We start from the raw sequence: 17,877 nt of genomic DNA, 5'->3' as shown, positions 1-17,877 counted from the left end.
GGGGCCCTCTTTCCATGCTCAGGAGCACTCCACTTCTTCTTCTTCCGCCTAGCCTTGTAGAGGCAGAGGCTGGGCGTCCCAGCGCTTGGCTCCAGCCCAGACCCAGCCTCTCGATCGCCCAGCTCAGTCTCTCAGGCAGAGAAGAAGGAAAGCTGCGATCTCGGCAGGTGAGCCCATCTCAGAGGCAGGCTTGGCAAGGCTGGCACCAGGTCTGCCGCTCCCCCCCCCCCCCCCCCTTTGACCCCACGCTGCCCCTGGGGGTTGTCCCCCCCCCCCCCCCCCCTTGACGTTTCCTTCTTGGTCAAAAGGTGGTTTTGCCACTTCTTTCCTCTGAGATCTAGCCTACAGTACTTGGTCTTCCTGGGGCGCAGGGTGTGTGTGTGTCTCCCATCCAAGTACTAGCCAGGGCTGAGTCTGCTTAGCTTGCAAGACCAGAGGGGGACTTTTTTGCCTTTGGTATGCAGAGAGATCTTGTAGCGCCTTTGAGACTCAGTAGCATGAGCTTTCGCCTACTTCCCCAGATCCAGATGCATTTGGTCATATATATGTGACACAGCTAGATCTTTGCATTGTATCTTTAGTGTGTGTGTGTATGTACACACACACACTAAAGATACAATGCAAAGATCTAGCTGTGTCACTCTGTAGAGCCAGTCAGTAGAGAGCTTTGTAGCACCTTTGAGACTCACTCAATAGCATGAGCTTTCCTAGACTTAACTCTACTTCCTCAGATGCATTTGGTCATATATGTGTATATACGTGTGTGTGTGTCTGTGTGTGTGAATATATACAATAAAGATACAGTTCAAAGATCTAGCCATGTTAGTGTGTAGAATCAGTATACAGAAAGATCTTGTAGCACTTTTGAGACTGACTGATGACTGAAAGAAGTTGGCAGCAGGAGCTTTCCTAGACTTTGGTCTACTTCCTCAGATGCTTTTAGCCTTTAGGGTATTGTTCTTGCTGTTATTGTGTACCTCTAAGTCATTTTCAACTTATGGCAACCTTAAGGTGAAACTATTGTGGGGTTTTCTTGGCAAATTTCTGCAGAAGGGGTTTGCCATTGCCATCCTCGGAGGCTGAGAGTGTGTGACCTGAACAGAGTCACCCAGTATGTTTCTATGGCTGAGCGAGGATTCGAATTCTTGTCTCCAGAGCCTGGAGTCATAGGCCAGTGTTCAAACCACTATGCCACACTCATTTTCCTATTTTACTGAATATATTACTGAACAGCTATAGTATTCCTTCTTCATGAAAAACCCACCTCTGGTTACTCCAAGTTAAGTTTCCAAGTTCTGAAGGGAGAGGCGCTGGGTAATACAGTCTGCCCTTGATTTTGCTTTTTTATATACTGGACCCCATTTTACTATGCCATTGTATACAATGGGACCTGAGCATACACAGATTTCAGTATCCTTGGGGTCCTGGAATCAAAACCTAGGAGATATCAAGGTCCCACTGTATTCTTGCCATTGGCAATCCCCTAGGAGTCAGAAATCTACTTCAGATTGTTCAAAGATCTATCAGTAGATTCATTTCTACCTTCTGCTCATCCTTGATCTCAAGAGGACATCTATACTTTAATTGCCATGGCTCCTTTGCCTGGAATCCTGAGATCTGTAGTTTGTTGAGGCTCTCAGCACGCTCTGCTAAAGAGGTCTAGTACTATAGTTCAGTGGAGTGGACTAGAGCAATGCTTCTCAGACTGTTGATGTATAGGGAGAATTGGCAATTTGCTTCTCATATGTCCCAGGGACTGGTATGGTAGTTGTACCAGGTGGCTATACTTGTTTCTTTATTTCTTGGAAATTCTCCATGAAGTAGAACTGGTCCAGGGACCCCACATTGAGTCACAGTGGAGTAGAGGTCCTTACCAATGTCCAACTAAACTAGAGACCCTAGGATTTCATAGGATGGAGTTTATGGTAATTAGAGTGATATCAGACTCCTATAAACTGCATAATGACACCCTTGTAGATATTCTTTCTTTACAAAGGGCACAATTATGTCCTGAAGTGCCCTTTATATATGCTGAGTACAAAGTATTCAGTAAGGGGAGAAAAACACCCCGAGACCAGTTGTTTACATATTTCAAGTTACTGGGAGTGTGCATGAATCTGAAAGCTGAAACTATGGACCCGAACAGAGAGTCCAAAATAAAGCTGTTTCGGGTCACTTTGGAGGTATAATGTTTAAATGACACGCACAACTTAAGAAGCTGCTCCAAAGCTACGCTCCAGGTTTTGTTTTGTTTTGTTTTGGTTATGTGTGTGGCTTTAGCATACCTCCCGGCCTCTTAGGACGCATGCATCATTGAAATAGCATACTTCCAAAGTGACCCTCTCTGTTCGGGCCCTTAGTTTGGTTTTATATGGACCCTCTTCACTTTTTAGAATGTTAGCTCCTAAAAAGATATATTTATATGCAATAGTGGTAAACAAAATTTGTTCTATTCTATCGGGATGCATCTGGTGCAGAAACAGGATTAAAAAATCTGGGGGGAAACTGCAAAAGCGGGGTGATTTTCAGACATGTCAGGGTTAATAAGCTATAATAAGCCTGCTCCTTTTTACTTTCAGGATTTTATGAAAATAAAAAGGAGCGGATTTTGTTTACTTTCCATTCGGGGTAATGTCACATTAATGCTCATTAACCTTATGTTGTGTGAAAATCAACCTGCTTTTGTGGGTTTTGTCCCCTTTCTGTTTGGGTTAACTCCCGATATCATCTGAAAATCTACTAGATTTTGCAGGTTTTCCCCCAGTTTAAATTCAGTTTCTGCACGGGATCCGTCCCATGTGATGAACTCCTCTCTCTCTCTCTCTCTCTCTCTCTCTCTCTCACACACACACACACACACACTTTGAGTACCTGTGCATTTCCAATGCCTTGCTTTGAACTGAACTTTGCTGGGAAACCAGGCAGGAGCATCATGCATTGATTTATTCACTACACCGTGGAAAATATCCATGCTGGTTATTTGAAGAATTGCAGCCCCCAAAAAGAAAATTTCCAAAGTCTGAAAAAGGCACAATAATTGTACAGTTACTTTTAACTGGTAGCTAGGGTTCTTCTACTGTATCTGGAAGCACTCTAATCTTGAGGGGGATGTTGGGTGGGGATACCATTTTCTGAAGACAAGGGAAATAATTTTTTTCTCCTTAACATCCACAACTAATCTTTGGATAACTATATGTCATAACATTTTTGATCTTGTAAACTGTTTTCACTGCCAGTTCTGGGAGAAGGCAGGATGTAAGCCAAAGGCATAAATAAATTCTGACTAATGCAGACATTCAGAAACCATAATAATAATAATAATAATAATAATAATAATAATAATAATAATAATAAAACAAAGGAAAAGGCAATTATTTTTTGTTACAAATCTCGGCCATCAGCAATATTTCTATAGGAAATAAAAGGAAGATCTTGGAAAGTTCCTTTTTTGTACTGTAACTCTGAGCTGCCTCAGCTGGCATGACCATTGTCATAGGATTGTTGGAATATAGTCCCAAAAAGTAATTATGGTATATGGTTTTGAGCATTAGATTATGAATCTAGAGATAAGGGTTTTGAATCCGGGTCAGGTAGGAAACCCACGGGCAGGTCAAGCTCTCTCAGGCTCAGAGAAAGGCAGAGGCAAACTCCCTGTGAACAAATTATGCCAAGAAAATAAGTCCACCATAAGTTGGACTTGCAGACACACAGCAATAAAGCAAAAAGAAATAAGTTTTTTTCAATTCTGAGTAAAATGTTTGCAGTTAACAGTTGTACTGGTTTCCTTTCCCTTTGATATGAAGACTTTTGTACTGCTAAAGATATGGAAAGGGTTCGATTTAAAGGCGATGTCCTATAACTTTGAAAGTCCTGGCCAAAGCTATCTAAACCTTCCATTTCCTGAAAACAACTTGGAGATTCATTGCAAACATTACCACAACGAAGTTCAGGGGAGTGAAGCCAAACTTGTGCCAGAAATTCTTCATCTGGAGAAGGAAGGTTTGCAGTAAACAACTCTAGCTTTAGAGGCACAAGTAAGGAAAGGGCAGCTTCGCTTCAAAGCCGCTCCTTGCTTAGACTGTTCGTGCCAACAATACTGTATCTCAGTTCAATACATCTTCAAACTACAGGCATCTGTCAGCAGAAATCAGCCGGCTCAACGACCAGTCTTACAAGGTGGCTGCTTCCAAGGAGATGGACCCTTGTAGTCAACCCACAAACAACTCCCAGCAAGTTGTTAGTCAATAACCACTGGGTTTTCCACAGCTATTGACACAAGTTGGCCTTCCTTTGTGGAAGGAATGTAGCTTTGGTGTAAGCTAGGCTTAGTGCCAAAGTATTTCATCTTCCCCATATCACTTGGCATTTTTCATAGGAAAGCTCTGTGTTGTTTTTTTCAGGATATATGCTTTATAGAGCCAGCAGAGTATAGTGGTTTGAGTGTTGGACTAGCGATTTTGGGAGACCAGAGTCTGAAACCTCACTCAGCCATGGGAAGTTCACCAGATGATGTTGGGCAAGTCATATTCTTCTCAGCCCTTATTCCAACCTCTGAATAAATCTTGCAAGAGCACCTTGTCACAATTCACACAACAATGAAAGTCCGTAACAGCACAACAGTGTCCTTTCCCTCTTTTTGTTTTCTCACAGCACCACCTGAAAGGGGGAAAAAAACATACTGTAGCTCTATCGGTCTACCTTGTTATATCTGCAATAGCCAGAAAATGGTTTTTTCACACTATAGGCCTATTGCAATATAATTAACTTTAAGTGGCCATGGCTGGCATTTGATGGAATCCTGGGGAATTGTAGTTTGGTCAGAAGTACTAGAGCCTCTCTGGCTGAGAATTCTAAGTGCCCCTCCTTACGCTGCTAGTCCCAGGATTCCATAGAGGCAATCATGGCAATTAAAGTGGAATTATAGCACCATAATTATGTAGACATGGAAGGGCAGCAGAGTATAAGGCACAGGGCAAATTGGCACTTGAATCATGGGCCAATCCTTTCCTCTGAAGCCACATCCCCATATATCTTTAAAAGAAAATTCAGCTATAGTGTTAAAAAAAAGACATACCATACCTCATTACATTGTTGATTTGATGAGATGTAGACTGCATAACACTACAATTAATATGGTTTGCGCTTGCTTTAACTGCCATGGCTCAGTGCTATGGAATTGTTGGGATTTGTAGTTTTGTTTAGAGATTTTTGCCTTCTCTGTCAGAGAGCCTGGTTGCCATTACAAACTACAAATCCCAGGATTCCAAAGGATAGACCATGACAGTTAAAGTGTTGTCAAACTGCATTAATTATTCAGTGGTAGACAGCAGTTTTATTATAAACTTAGGAGTTTATAATCACATTGGGAAAAACTGGAAAGCTAAATGGTAAGAACCCATGATTAACTCACAATTGCACAATGGTTTTCACATGCAAGTGCTGTGTATCCTGTGCAAAATCCAAGATTAACCTGCCCTTGCACACAAATGCAGGAATGGTTTTCACACAACAGAACCAAATGTGCCTTGATCTCGATAATGATTAAAGTGCATGCATCCCACAAAGAGCAAACAAATACACAAATTATTTCACACATGACCCCCAACAAGGGCAGAGAAAGATAGAGAATGAATGAATGAATGAAGAATAGGTAACTGCTCTTACTACTCACTCTTCCATCCTTCTTACTACATGCCCTCCGTCCTCCCTCATCCGTGGAGTGTACCGTTCTCTTGCGTTTTGCATTTGGCTGCTCCCAGAGTAGGACTCAACACGTGGCCTCCTGGTCTGAGCCAGAAGGAGGGCAGGCTGTCCCGTTAAGGGATTTTTGGGCTTCAGCTTCCAGAAACCCTAGCCAGTTTAACCAATAGTCTGGGTTTCTGGAGCTGAAGTCCAAAATCCCTTAAAGGGACAGGTTGGGGATCACTGCTGGCTCAGACAGGGAACCATTCATTCATTCTCTCTCTCTCTCTCTGCCCTTGCATCACGCTGCTTTTTTAAGAGCCCTGGCTAGAGAGGAGACATCACACACACAGAGGCGCAGGAGGAAGAAGCAAGCATTTTTCTCTTGTGTGTCGTTTGTGCCTCTGCCTTACTTGAGAATATGTTGGCTTTAAGAGCCCAGCTATTATCCACAAGGAACCATGCAGCACATGGTGAAAACATTTGCCGCAATTGTCCTAATACGTTAGGCACAATTCTGACCCATTTAAACTTCCAATTTTTCCCTGTGTGTAAACTCCTTAGTTATAAGAGAAATAAGTGAGAAATACATTTATTACAAATAAATAACTAAATAGTAAACCAGATGAATTCTACCAAGCTCTGCAATTACTTACAGGCATTAAAACGATCTATCTAATAAACATGCCATACTAATATTTAAGAAAAAAGATCAGTTCCCAAGACCTGTCCGAGTATAGGACAGAGGGACTGCATACAAAGCTTTACCTGTTGCAGGTGTGTTGCATCACACTACTGTATTTCCAGATGCTTGGGCCTTTATTACAAGGGTATAGTAATAGTCTGATTGTAGGAGTCCTATAGAGGATTAAACAGAGAGAACCTCTGTGTTCTCGATTATATGAGGAAACCCTGAACTAAGAGGCACCAGGATTCTGCTGAGTGTAGAGAAGCTGAAACTGCAAATGTTTTGCTGGAAATGGGTGTGCGAGGTGGTACTAGGAAACAAATACCTGTAATTCATTTTCTGGTATTTCTCCGTTGCAGATCTTTCCGTTACTGATAATGAATTTTTGCCACTATGGAGGTTTCTTTTCAGAGGTCACCATTGCCTGCTTTTTGGTGGCCATTATTTTTAATGTCTATACAATTTTGAATGAAGAACAAGCAGCCCGTCCACCAGGACCTGGGTCATTACCAATTGTGGGGAATCTTCTTCAGCTTGAGGAGCATTCATACATTTCCTTTGAGCGCTTAGAAGAATATGGAATGTGTTTCAGATAAGCTGGGAATGATCCCGTTGTGGTAGTTATTGGCCTGGATGCAGTGAAACAGTGCGGCTGGAGAGGGGGAGAGTTTTGCTGGCCGACCTGACATGCACACATTTTCATTTTGCTGAGGGAGAGAGCTTGACGTTTTCTGTCAAATATGAAGAAAGCTGGAAGCTTCAGAGAAAATTGCCAGCAAAGCTTTAAAGATTGCTCACACAAATCTGAAGCCAAGTCCTCAACTTGTTCTTTGCCTCCTTGAAGAACATGTTTTGTGCTGAAGCTCCAGAACTGGTGAAAACATTCTTGGAGCGCTCAAAGAAAGGGTGGTTTCGATCCTACAGCTGTGACTAACCTCTACTGTTGCTAATGTGTGTTTGTGCCCTCGTGCTTTGGCAAGAGGTACAAATCATAATGATCAAGGATTTCTGAGCGTGGTTAAGCTAAATGATGACTTGTAAAAGCCGCAAGTGTCTTCAATCCTGCTGATTGTATACCGTGCTTACGTTACACTTCCACTGCCAACTGCAAAAGCTGCTCGTAAATTTTATGGGAAGTTTCAATGACTTATTGGCACACGCATAGAAGATCATGGCACCACATAGACGAGGTACGTTTGACTGCACAAGGAGACTTGATCAGATGACATGGTACCAATACTATACTATATAATGTAGGGTTGCATAACTATCAACCTCCAAACCGGGACAATGTATGGACAAAATTTAGGCCCAAATGTAGGACAATTTTTAGGAATGAGGACACACGACAACAAAAAAATTAATAATTAAAAAAGCATTATATATCCAATCCTCCCATTTAGGGCTTTCTCTTCTGATTTCCATGCTTTGGCTATTAGTATTCTTGCCACTGTAACTAATGTAACAGAAATTTCAGGAACTTAGATTTCTAGGATTGGCAAACAATAGAATGGGCAAGAGGACCTAGTAATTGAAAATCCATAAGTTTATTTCCAATTGTCGACAAAGGAAAACAATGAACGCAGTGGAATTCAAGTTCCAAAACGCTGAGACCCGCGAACAAGACAAAATGGCTCTTTTTATATATGGAAGACAAAGAAGCTTCTTCAATACCACTGATTGGCTAATTACAATTTAAACATACAGAATTCTTACAATCAGAACAAAATACATGCATACTGTAAAACTGCATCATCACTCCTGTACCCCCTCCTGTAGGATTCAGTGGAATTCATCCGAACCTTGGCTTCTGAAGGTCCTTATCTCATTAGTTTAGGTTTGTCTTTCTACTGGTGCCAGCTTCCATCAGTCAAAGGCACTCACTATTCCTTGCTCTAGTTTTCCTAAACTCCAAGCCTTTATTGCAAAACCATCTCTCTGGCTGACAAAGGTGACTCCATCTTTCTATAGCTTTTTTATATTCAACAAGGAATTTCCACCACACTAAATACAACAAAATCCTCCAACATTTTTTTTCCCTCCGTGGCTTCAATACTGTGTGTCATATTTAGCAAGTATAATTTAGGATTCATTATAAATTTGATTCATAGATCTGCTGGATTGTCCATGCACCTCTCTCCAAAATTTGCTGAATTTCTCTACATCTCCCCACACATGAAACATTGTCCCTTTCTCTTTTTTTACATCTCTCCAGCAATGTCCTTGATCAAGGTTAATACATTTTTTTTAAGTCTCCAAGGGGGATAAAGACCATCTGTGCATGACCTTCAGGTGGTTTTCCTTAAATTCTTAGGCCACGGTGAACTTATTTGTTCTTCCGCTCATGCATTTTTGTCAATCATCATTGAAAGCTCCGATCCTAGATCTCTTGCCCATTTTACCATGTAATCTTTTATAATCGCTTGCGCCATGTATATTTCTAGTAGTAGATTATACAATTTGGAGACTTTCCCTTTTTTTGATTGCCCATTATTTGATGTAACGCGCTATTTATTTTCGATACCCACTGATTTTTTATCTACATTGGCATCTTTGTTTGATCTGCATATAAGTAAACCAGGAGATACTATAACCTCAGTAGCTAGTTCTTGTCTTTATACCACTCTCTATTTTCAATCTTTTTTCATTAAATGCTGTACGTAATCCACCTTGGATAATATTTGGATAGTATTTGCAGTATTTGTACGATGTGAAATGCATAATAAAGATTATATATAATAAGCATTAATATAAATGCATGTTTCTTAAGCATGCTAAAATGGAGGACATTTTGGCATCATTACTAGAGAGATGCAGAATGTACTTTCCTTTTCTGGCCAACCTCCCCCCCCCCCCTTCCAAAACACACGAAGCACATTTGAACATTGACATGGTTTATTTAACATGGTCTCTTGCATATTTTAGAGGGTTATTGCATAACCAAACCCTTAGGGTTTAAACACTAACATGGGTTAAACATGTCTATGCATATAGAACATGTCAAGGTGGTTTAACAAGATTTGCCCTCGGTTTCAGGTTTTCCTACACCAACTGTCTTCTCAGAAGTGCGTACTTGGTCAAGGTACCTTGATTTTTCTTCACTGCTCATGAGTTTGTAAAAATCAGAGCAACTTACATTGGCCATGCCTCAGAGACTTGCTGATATCAATATCACCACCCACCATCATCACATCATTGTTAAAACAAAGGCAGACCTGTTAGCATTAAAAGCACCAAAAATACACAGAAAACACACGTTGAAAAAGCACACTTTGTAAAAAAATACACAGGGCCACTTGGAGGTTTATGAACCGTTATTCCAAAAATAGTGGCCAATGGTCTTAAGTAACTTTACATGTCAAAGAAAGTCCTGTAGAGGGCTGGAGAGTTATTTATTTCCATGCCTATATTATTATTATTATTATTATGATTATTATTATTATTATATTATGATTATTATATTGGTGGGGGGCACTCAGAGAGGTATCCTAGAAACAAAAGCTGGCAACTTGTATGGAGGGTAAGTGAAAGGCTAGGCAGTTATGAGGCTTTGAAAATGTGTTTTAAAAACCGTTTTTTAATAGTGAAGAATGGTGGCATGTAAGAATGGCCACCTCCCTGTACCATCCTTACTCCACTCCAAAGCACAGTAACTGAAGAGTCTCCAATGAAACATTCAAGTTTTAGAAGTGTGACCTGTTAGTTATTCTGCCTCGTTGGTCCCTCTTCTACAATCCTGGCAGGAAGAAAACCCTCTTCTCACAAAATGCTATCCCCCCCCCCTACTTCTGACACCTGCCGAAAGCTTAGGGAAAGTTCTATTCTATTAGATTTGGGAAGGGAGTGTCTTTTACGTATAGAAATGCTGGAAGTGCGACAAAACAGTCTGGTTTCATTCAGCTCCATCTGAAACTCAATATACAATGCTGTAAAAGGCTATTTTAGAATTCCAAGTTAGATCAACATGCTCTTTTTAAAATTCAATATTTCCTGAATGCACAGATATTCTAAATATTCTAAAGGGTTTTCTGTAGGTAGTTAAAGCTTTCCAGTTTCTAACAAAATACATTAGCACATATTTTAAAAAACTTTATTCCATGTGGTCTGAAGAGTGAAATGAAGCAACTACAATAGACAACAAGAAATAGAAACAATGAATTCAGTTTAAAATTAAACTAGGAACTGTAATGTGCCATAGCTGTTCCAATAAAAATCAAGAAAGAGGTCAACAAGGCTAAGCTGTTCAACTTCTAGGTAAGAGAATGGTGGACTGAAAGTTTTTTTGTTAGCTCGCGCCAGCGAGAAAGACCTTTACCCTGTAAGTGCAGGCCAGAGGGATCTGAGACGGGTGAGAACTCCCTGGATTAAAAGAAAAGCAAATAATAACCAAAAGCATCAGAATCCTTTTTTTTTTTTTTTGCATATTTACTCACATATTTCATTATGAAGGCTTATTGTTTTCAAAAAACTCTCTGTATAGATATTAATGTCATTAAATGTTGTCTTATGTTGTTTGTTTTGTTGATCTGATCTTATATATCTTATTTTGTTATTATATATTAGATAGCTGTTACTTTTCTTTTTGTTTATTAGTAATAAGTTTCATTAACTCTCTCGCTCTCTCTCTCTGTGTGTGTATGATACTCGCTCTGTATACCTTACTGGAAGAATAAGAACAAGAGAGATTCTGTGTATCTTAATGTAGAATTAAAAGACTTGCTGGCTACCAGGCAAGCAAGAAAAAATAGTAATGAAAATAACATCCAGTTTGGGGTTTTTTGTTTATTTTAGTTTCTTCGTCCTTTAGAACCATCTCAGAGACATCACTGATGCTCTGATTAATATTGGCAATGAAAAAAGAGACGATGGGAAAACTGCGCCTTGTCTGATAAGAAAATAATAAATACTGTCAGTGACATCTTTGGGGGCAGGTGTATTAAAATATTTTAAACCATTTAAAATATGGCTTTAAATAACAGTTTATGTGAATACTGAAATAGTAGTTGCCAGTTGCAGACCTCTTAACTAAAGTGTCTGAAGTCTGCAACTGGCAACTATTATTTAATGCACTAAAATTGTTGCTTGTAGAGGTGGCTGCAGATTGTGATTTAAAAACTCGTGAAAATAAAAAGCATAACAGGCTTCAGTCGTTCATAGAATCATAAAATCATAGAATCATAGAGTTGGAAGAGACACAAGGGCCATCTAACCCCTGCCATGCAGGAAATCTCAAACAAAGCATACTTGACAGATGGCCATCTAGCCTTTGGTTTAAAGACCTCCAAAGAGGAGACTTCCCCACTATCCAAAGAGTGTGTCCCTCTGTCGAACAGTTCTTACTGTCAGGAGTTCCTCCTAATGTTGAGGTGGAATTTCTTTTCCATCCATTGTTCCGGGTCCTGTTCTCTGGAGCACAGAGAACAAGCTTGCTCCCTCCTCAATATGACATCCCTTCAAATATTTAAACAGGGTTATCGTATCACCTCTTAACCTTCCTTCTCCTAAACATCCCAGCTCCCTAAGTCATTCTCATAAAGCATAATTTCTAGACCCTTCACCATTTTAGTGTGCCCCTTTGGACACCGCTCCAGTGTGTCAACAATCCTTTTTGAATTGTGGTGCCCAGAACTGGACCAATATTCCTGGTGGGGCCTGACAAAGCAGAATAAAGTGGCACTACAGTGGTACCATCGGGATACGAAATACCCAGGTTACGAATTTTTCAGGATACGAAAAATCCCATAGGGATTTATTGTTTCGGGTTACGAAAGTTTTTTTCGGTTACGAAAAAACTCCGGCGCTATTTTAAATGGAGCCGCGCAAGAGCCGCGGCTTTTTTTCCCCATTAGCGCCTATGGGTTTTCGGCTTACGAAGGCTTTTTTGGGTTACGAAAGCGGCCGCGGAACGAATTATTTCGTAACCCGAGGCAACCACTGTATTACTTCCCTTGATCTAGACATTATACTTCTATGGATGCAGCCAGAATCACATTGGTCTTTTTAAGCTGTCATATCGCACTGTTGGCTCATGTTCAACTTGTGGTCTACTCGATTCCTAATCCCTTTCACACATAGTCTCATACAGCCAAGTGTTCGCCCTTCTATATTTGTGCAGTTTCATTTTTCTGTCCTAAGTGCAGTACCTTACATTTACAACAGTGAAAAAGGTATCAGTGGTAATGTATTAAATTAGCAGATGGATCTCCTAAGCTCTATTGATTTTGGCAGGTTTTGCTACCATGTCACATGTTGTCATGGATTATCTATACTTGATAAAGAAACCAAAATTAAAACCAAAATTCAAGTAAATTGGTACAATTTTCCTGATTTTTTTTTAAATGGGACAGATTGCCATTGCCTAGTGAAACCATTGGCAATTAATGACTCTATTTTTATTCTTTGTAGAGAAAAGATTGGACTAGAACCACCAAGGTTTGATGATCGAAAAAGATCTCCACTATAATACGGGAAGCTTTTCATCAATGAAGTCCTTTAGACACAGCTCTTTATGCGCTTCACTATTCCTCACTGGTAAGAAGCTTGAGAGTTGGTTTGGTTTCATTGTGATCAATGTTTCTTCTAGTACTAACTCTTTTGTGTTTTTATATTAGGAAGCCCAACCTGTAGCCAGTCCAGACTTCATATCCCATTTTCTTGGCTTCTCAAATTGCTTTGCCTGACGCTATTTAGCAGTGGAATAACAAACTGGGGTGTGTGAAGGAGAGTAAAGTAAAGTGCTCTCTCAAACATTAAAAAGTCCTTCGGCAAACAAACTGTCAAAAGCTTTTGCTGTTAGAAGACTTTTCCTTATGGAAAGGCTCCTCAGCGATGAGAGCAGCCACGCAGAAGGCAACTAAACATGGTCAGAATGCCAATTGCAGTGGATCGGACCAAGAGACAGCTCCTTTGAGGATCTTAAAAAAACAAGTTTAACAGTGGGAGATGCGTGTTTCAAGATATGGGCTTTATATATCATAACTCCACTTGGAATTGTCCTTAAAAAGTATAGCCAATGAGCTATTACACTAACAATAGAATCTTGTACATAGTTTATTCTGGTTAGATATAAAGCGAATCCCTTGCTTAGAATGATAGCAGGGAAATGTGTTTTTTTTTCATTGCAATCAAGTTCCTGGTGGTAACAACGTTACCGATGACTGGTGGCTGAATTACAAACAGCTAAAAATGTGTTTCTTACCGAATCCAAGCCTTTGGTATCCTGATATTCCTGAAGGCTTTGTAAGCAGTTTGATAAGCCCCTCCAGTTTATTCCACGGTTCGGGGAAGAAATGAGTTTTTAGGATGTGTGGTTTTGAATCCCCCAAATTGGGATCATGGGGGAATCATGTGTGGTGTTGAGAGCAGGGATAGGAACCAGATTGGTGGATGGTCACCTATGTCACCTGATCATGTTCTGCACAGAAGGATGCCTCCCCCTGGTTTGGTCGGCATTTCGGGAAAGGCAGGTGTTGCCTCTTTTTGTAATTTTGATGTGTTGTATGCACACAGTCACAGGCTTGGCATTACACTTTCCCTTTACTGGCAGGAGGAGGCAAGCATACAAAGGAAAACAGGCTAATTTTGATTTAGTGAATTACAGATATACACATGTGGTTGCAGGATTAAAAAAAAATCCACAAACAAGCTGCAGCAGTAAGTGAACTAGACATAAATGTATTAACACACAAAGCACAGCACCAGTAGAAACACCTCCTTCGCACCAATATGGCTTGAGAGGCCTGTGGCTGTAATAAAGGGCCAAACTGAGAGGCAGGGTACCACATTGGGGGCTCCACATGGGCCAAAAGGGCTATAGCCCTTCGGGCGTCATGTAGCCCTGTTTAGGACAATACTAGCCAAAACACCAGGACAAGATTGAGCTGGATCTGGCAGAAACAGCATGGAATCTGGTGGGATCTGGCTCCCTTTACAGCATTTAGTGTAGGGCAATTTGACCCATAGTTTGTTGTGGTTTCTGGAAAGTCTGCCTCAAACCTTGGCAGTTTGAACACACAGCCCTGCCAATCCTTACCTTACGTGCTGTAGTTCCCTACTGAGAAACCCCCTGTTGCCACACAGGGAATGAAAACAAAGCAACGGGCACAGGGTTCAGTCAGGTTGCCCCCAGATTCTTCTGCATCTAGGCAGTAAGGGGGACTTTTCAGGTGGAGTGGTGGTGCAGCAAAGTAATTAGTGAATGCCCTATCCACAAGCCCCACACCGGCCCAAGTAAAAACCCAGGTGAGCACCCAGGTCGAATAGCATGGGTTAAGTCTGTGTTAATCCTGTCCCATTTTCTCAAGCCCTACATTGAGCTGGGGATGAAGCCCTCAGGTAAGGTCAGCCTATCTTAGCAGGAAGTTGCGAGCCCAAAAGGGTTAGTAATAAAACTCCAGTCTGGCATGTTAGATTTAACATTCGTATTATCAACTTGGGTTAATAGGGTAGGGGGTGCCAAACTTGAAGGAGTAGGGGCCAAAATTAAGAATCAGCTAAGGGTGGATCGGGGAGCCGCCAACCGTTTAGAGGTAAAATCCAGGCATTAGGTGAAATGTGGGACATTTAAAAAAATGGGGGGCATGACCAAATAAAAGCTGGAAGCAAAATGCAAATCCATGCTTCTTTGCCATGCTCAAAATAGAGGACATTGTGGAATCCCTTCGCCTGGGGAGGCTAAGATGGGGACATGTCTGGGAAAAGGAGGGAAAGTCATTCACCCGACCAGGCGGCTCCGCATTCCATCCCTCCTCCCTCATTTTTCTTGCTTTCTTTTCGTTCTTTCTTTGCTTCCTTCTTTCCTACTCTCTCTCTCTCGCTCTGCTCTCGCTCCCCTCCTATTCCTATCTTCTTCCCTTCCTCCTGCATTTCCCCCTTTGTTTCTTTCTCCCTTCCTCCTTTCTCCCTTTTCCTGATTCCTTTGTCCGTCCCTCCCTTTTCTTTCTTTTGTGGGGGAGAGAGTCCATTGCTCTCCCATTCTACCAAGCCCCGTGTGATCAGGTGAGAGTCTGGGAGCCAGGACATCCCCCGTCCACCTGAGAAAACATGGGGCCCCCAGGCCTCCAGAAATCGTTTGGTGGGCCACATCTTGTGCAGGCCCTAGTTTAAGGGCTTTCCACACATGAAGGGCCGCTAAATAAGAAAAATTAAACAATTAGGTAAAACTATTAATTTCATAGTTTTTTTTGGGGGTTTTTCGCGGGCTATTGGCCATGGCTCTAGAAGAGTTTCTTTCTGACGTTTTGGGCCAGCATCTGGCATAGGAAAAACTATTAATTTCATTTGACATACATTGCTCTTAATTGCTTTGTGTAAGGTCATGTGGGCCTCTTAAACAACAAGTTCACAATGTTTAACTGAGGTGCTGAGATGTCTGCCACCCAATATTCTCAAAAATATTTTGTATGGGGTTTTTTTGAATGAAAGAGGAGCAATAGGAAATTGTGCAACTGAAAGGCACCATGATGGGCTAATATGTTGTTTGTTGTCTTAATTATTTTGATACCACCAGAGATGCTGTTCTCAATGGTACTATATTCCTAAAACACTGCATCGTCGATTAATGGTAGCAAGTAATCATGATGGTAAGTACCAAGAAACAACTTTTACTTAAAGGTTAAGAATGACAATATAGCATTACTTAAGATGTAGACGTTTCCTCCATTATATATTACCAAATCGGGTTGTACAACATTGGTTAAACACACAGTAGTGAAATAATGCTAGCCAAACAATTCATCCAGCTGTGTGGTGGCACTTTGATGGGGAGCAAAGGAAGAGGAGAAATCCCTATTTGAAATTCAGAGGACATAAACCTGTGTGGGTGTTGGGGGCAGGGGTAAGGATGCGTTTTTGTTGTTGCTTCTTCTCCATTTTCAAAACAGAGTTAAATTGTTTACCCCAAGGAGGGGTTGGGGCTGCACTGTGTTGTAAATCTGGTACACAATACCCAGGGGAATGACATCATGTGAAGATGTAATTGCCATCATTTTTCTAACCAGCCTTAATTATGTCATGAATTTGATTTTTCTGGGTCTCCTAGACATAAATAACAAATTGTTATTGTTGTAATTATGTCTAGTGGGTAACCTAAGCTTTATTTGCTGTTTGCTACCAAGTGTTTAAAGCATTTTTAAGTTTCAATTTTAAACCTTTCGGCGTGCATAAGGAAAAGGTATATGCCTTTGAATTCTATAAAAGCTTTAGAGAATGTTGCTTTCTCATTGTGTGTGTGGGCAAAATTAGCTAAGCACTGTGTTGACAATAAATCTTCTAATGGGACTGTTTGAATTGGCTTCAGTAGCTGTGTGTACTTGAATCCTGTTAGGTATTCCCAACTAGAGTAACCCATTAATAAAAAGTTGATTTTACTCAAAATGGGCAGTAATTTGATTCAGTAGGGGTACTTTATATTGGGGACTAAGGCAACAGCAATTTTGTTATTTGTTTCCAGTATGAAGAATAGTTTCAGAGGCCTCTAAAAAAAAAAAAAAAAAAAAAAAAATTAAAAAAAAAAAAAAAAAAGAGAAAAAACTAAAAAAAAAAAAAAAAAGAAAAAAAAAAAATTAATAAAAAAAAAAATAAAAAAAAAAATAAAAAAAAAAAAAGAAAAATTAAAAAAAAAAAAAAATAAAAAAATAAAAAAAATAAATAAAATAAAAAAAAATAAATAAAAAAAAAAAAATAATAAAAAAAAAAAATAAAAAAAAAAATAAAAAAAAAAAAAAAAAAAAAAAAAAAAAAAAAAAAAAAAAAAAAAAAAAAACTAAAAAAAAAAAGAAAGTAAAATAATAAAAAAAAATATAAAAAAAAAAAAAATAATAAAAATAAAAATAAAAAAAAAGAAAAAAAAAAAAAAAAAAAAAAAAAAAAGCCTCTAAAAAAAAAAAAAAAAAAAAAAAAAAACTAAAATCTAAAAAAAAAAAAAGAAAAAAAAAAAAAAAAAAAAGTTAAAAACAAAAAAAAAATAAATAATAAATATAAAAAAAAAAAAAAAAAAAAAATAAGTAAATAAAAAAAAAAAAAAAAAAAAAAAAAATAATATAAGAAAAAATTAAAGTAAAAAAAAAAATAAAAAAAAAAAAAAAAAAAAAAAGAAAAATAAAAAAAAAAAAATAAAAAAAAAAAAAAATAAATAAAAGAAAAAAAAAAAAAAAAAAAAAATTAAATAAAAAAATAAAAATATAAAAGAAAAAAAAAAAAAAACAAAAAAAATTAAAAAAATAAAAAAAAAAAATAAAAAAAAAAATAATAAAAACAAAAACAAATAATTAAAAAAAAAAAAAATAAAAAATAAAAAACAAAATAAAAATAAAAAAAAAAAAAAAAAAAGTAATCAAAAAAAAAAAAAAGAAATAAAAAAGCATGTTGGATATTACGTAATTTTACTACTCCAGTGCAAAAAGTCCTAACATTTTTTGAAACACTGGGGGGAATCTATCAGGGATTTTCTCTTCTTGGCAAATTTGTTCAGATAAGGCTTGTCTTTGCCTTTCTCTGAGGCGGAGAGG

The 17,877-nt window shown here is 39.0% G+C and overlaps 1 pseudogene; it reads left to right on the top strand.

Moving 5' to 3' along the window:
* LOC121920625 overlaps positions 1-17,877 on the top strand; it is a 23,624-nt pseudogene that overhangs the window by 3,753 nt on the left and 1,994 nt on the right.

Source organism: Sceloporus undulatus, chromosome 2, assembly GCF_019175285.1.
Source record: "Sceloporus undulatus isolate JIND9_A2432 ecotype Alabama chromosome 2, SceUnd_v1.1, whole genome shotgun sequence".
Taxonomy (NCBI): domain Eukaryota; kingdom Metazoa; phylum Chordata; class Lepidosauria; order Squamata; family Phrynosomatidae; genus Sceloporus; species Sceloporus undulatus.
Note: the sequence above shows the minus strand (reverse complement) of the source record. Positions and strands in the feature narration are given on the sequence as shown.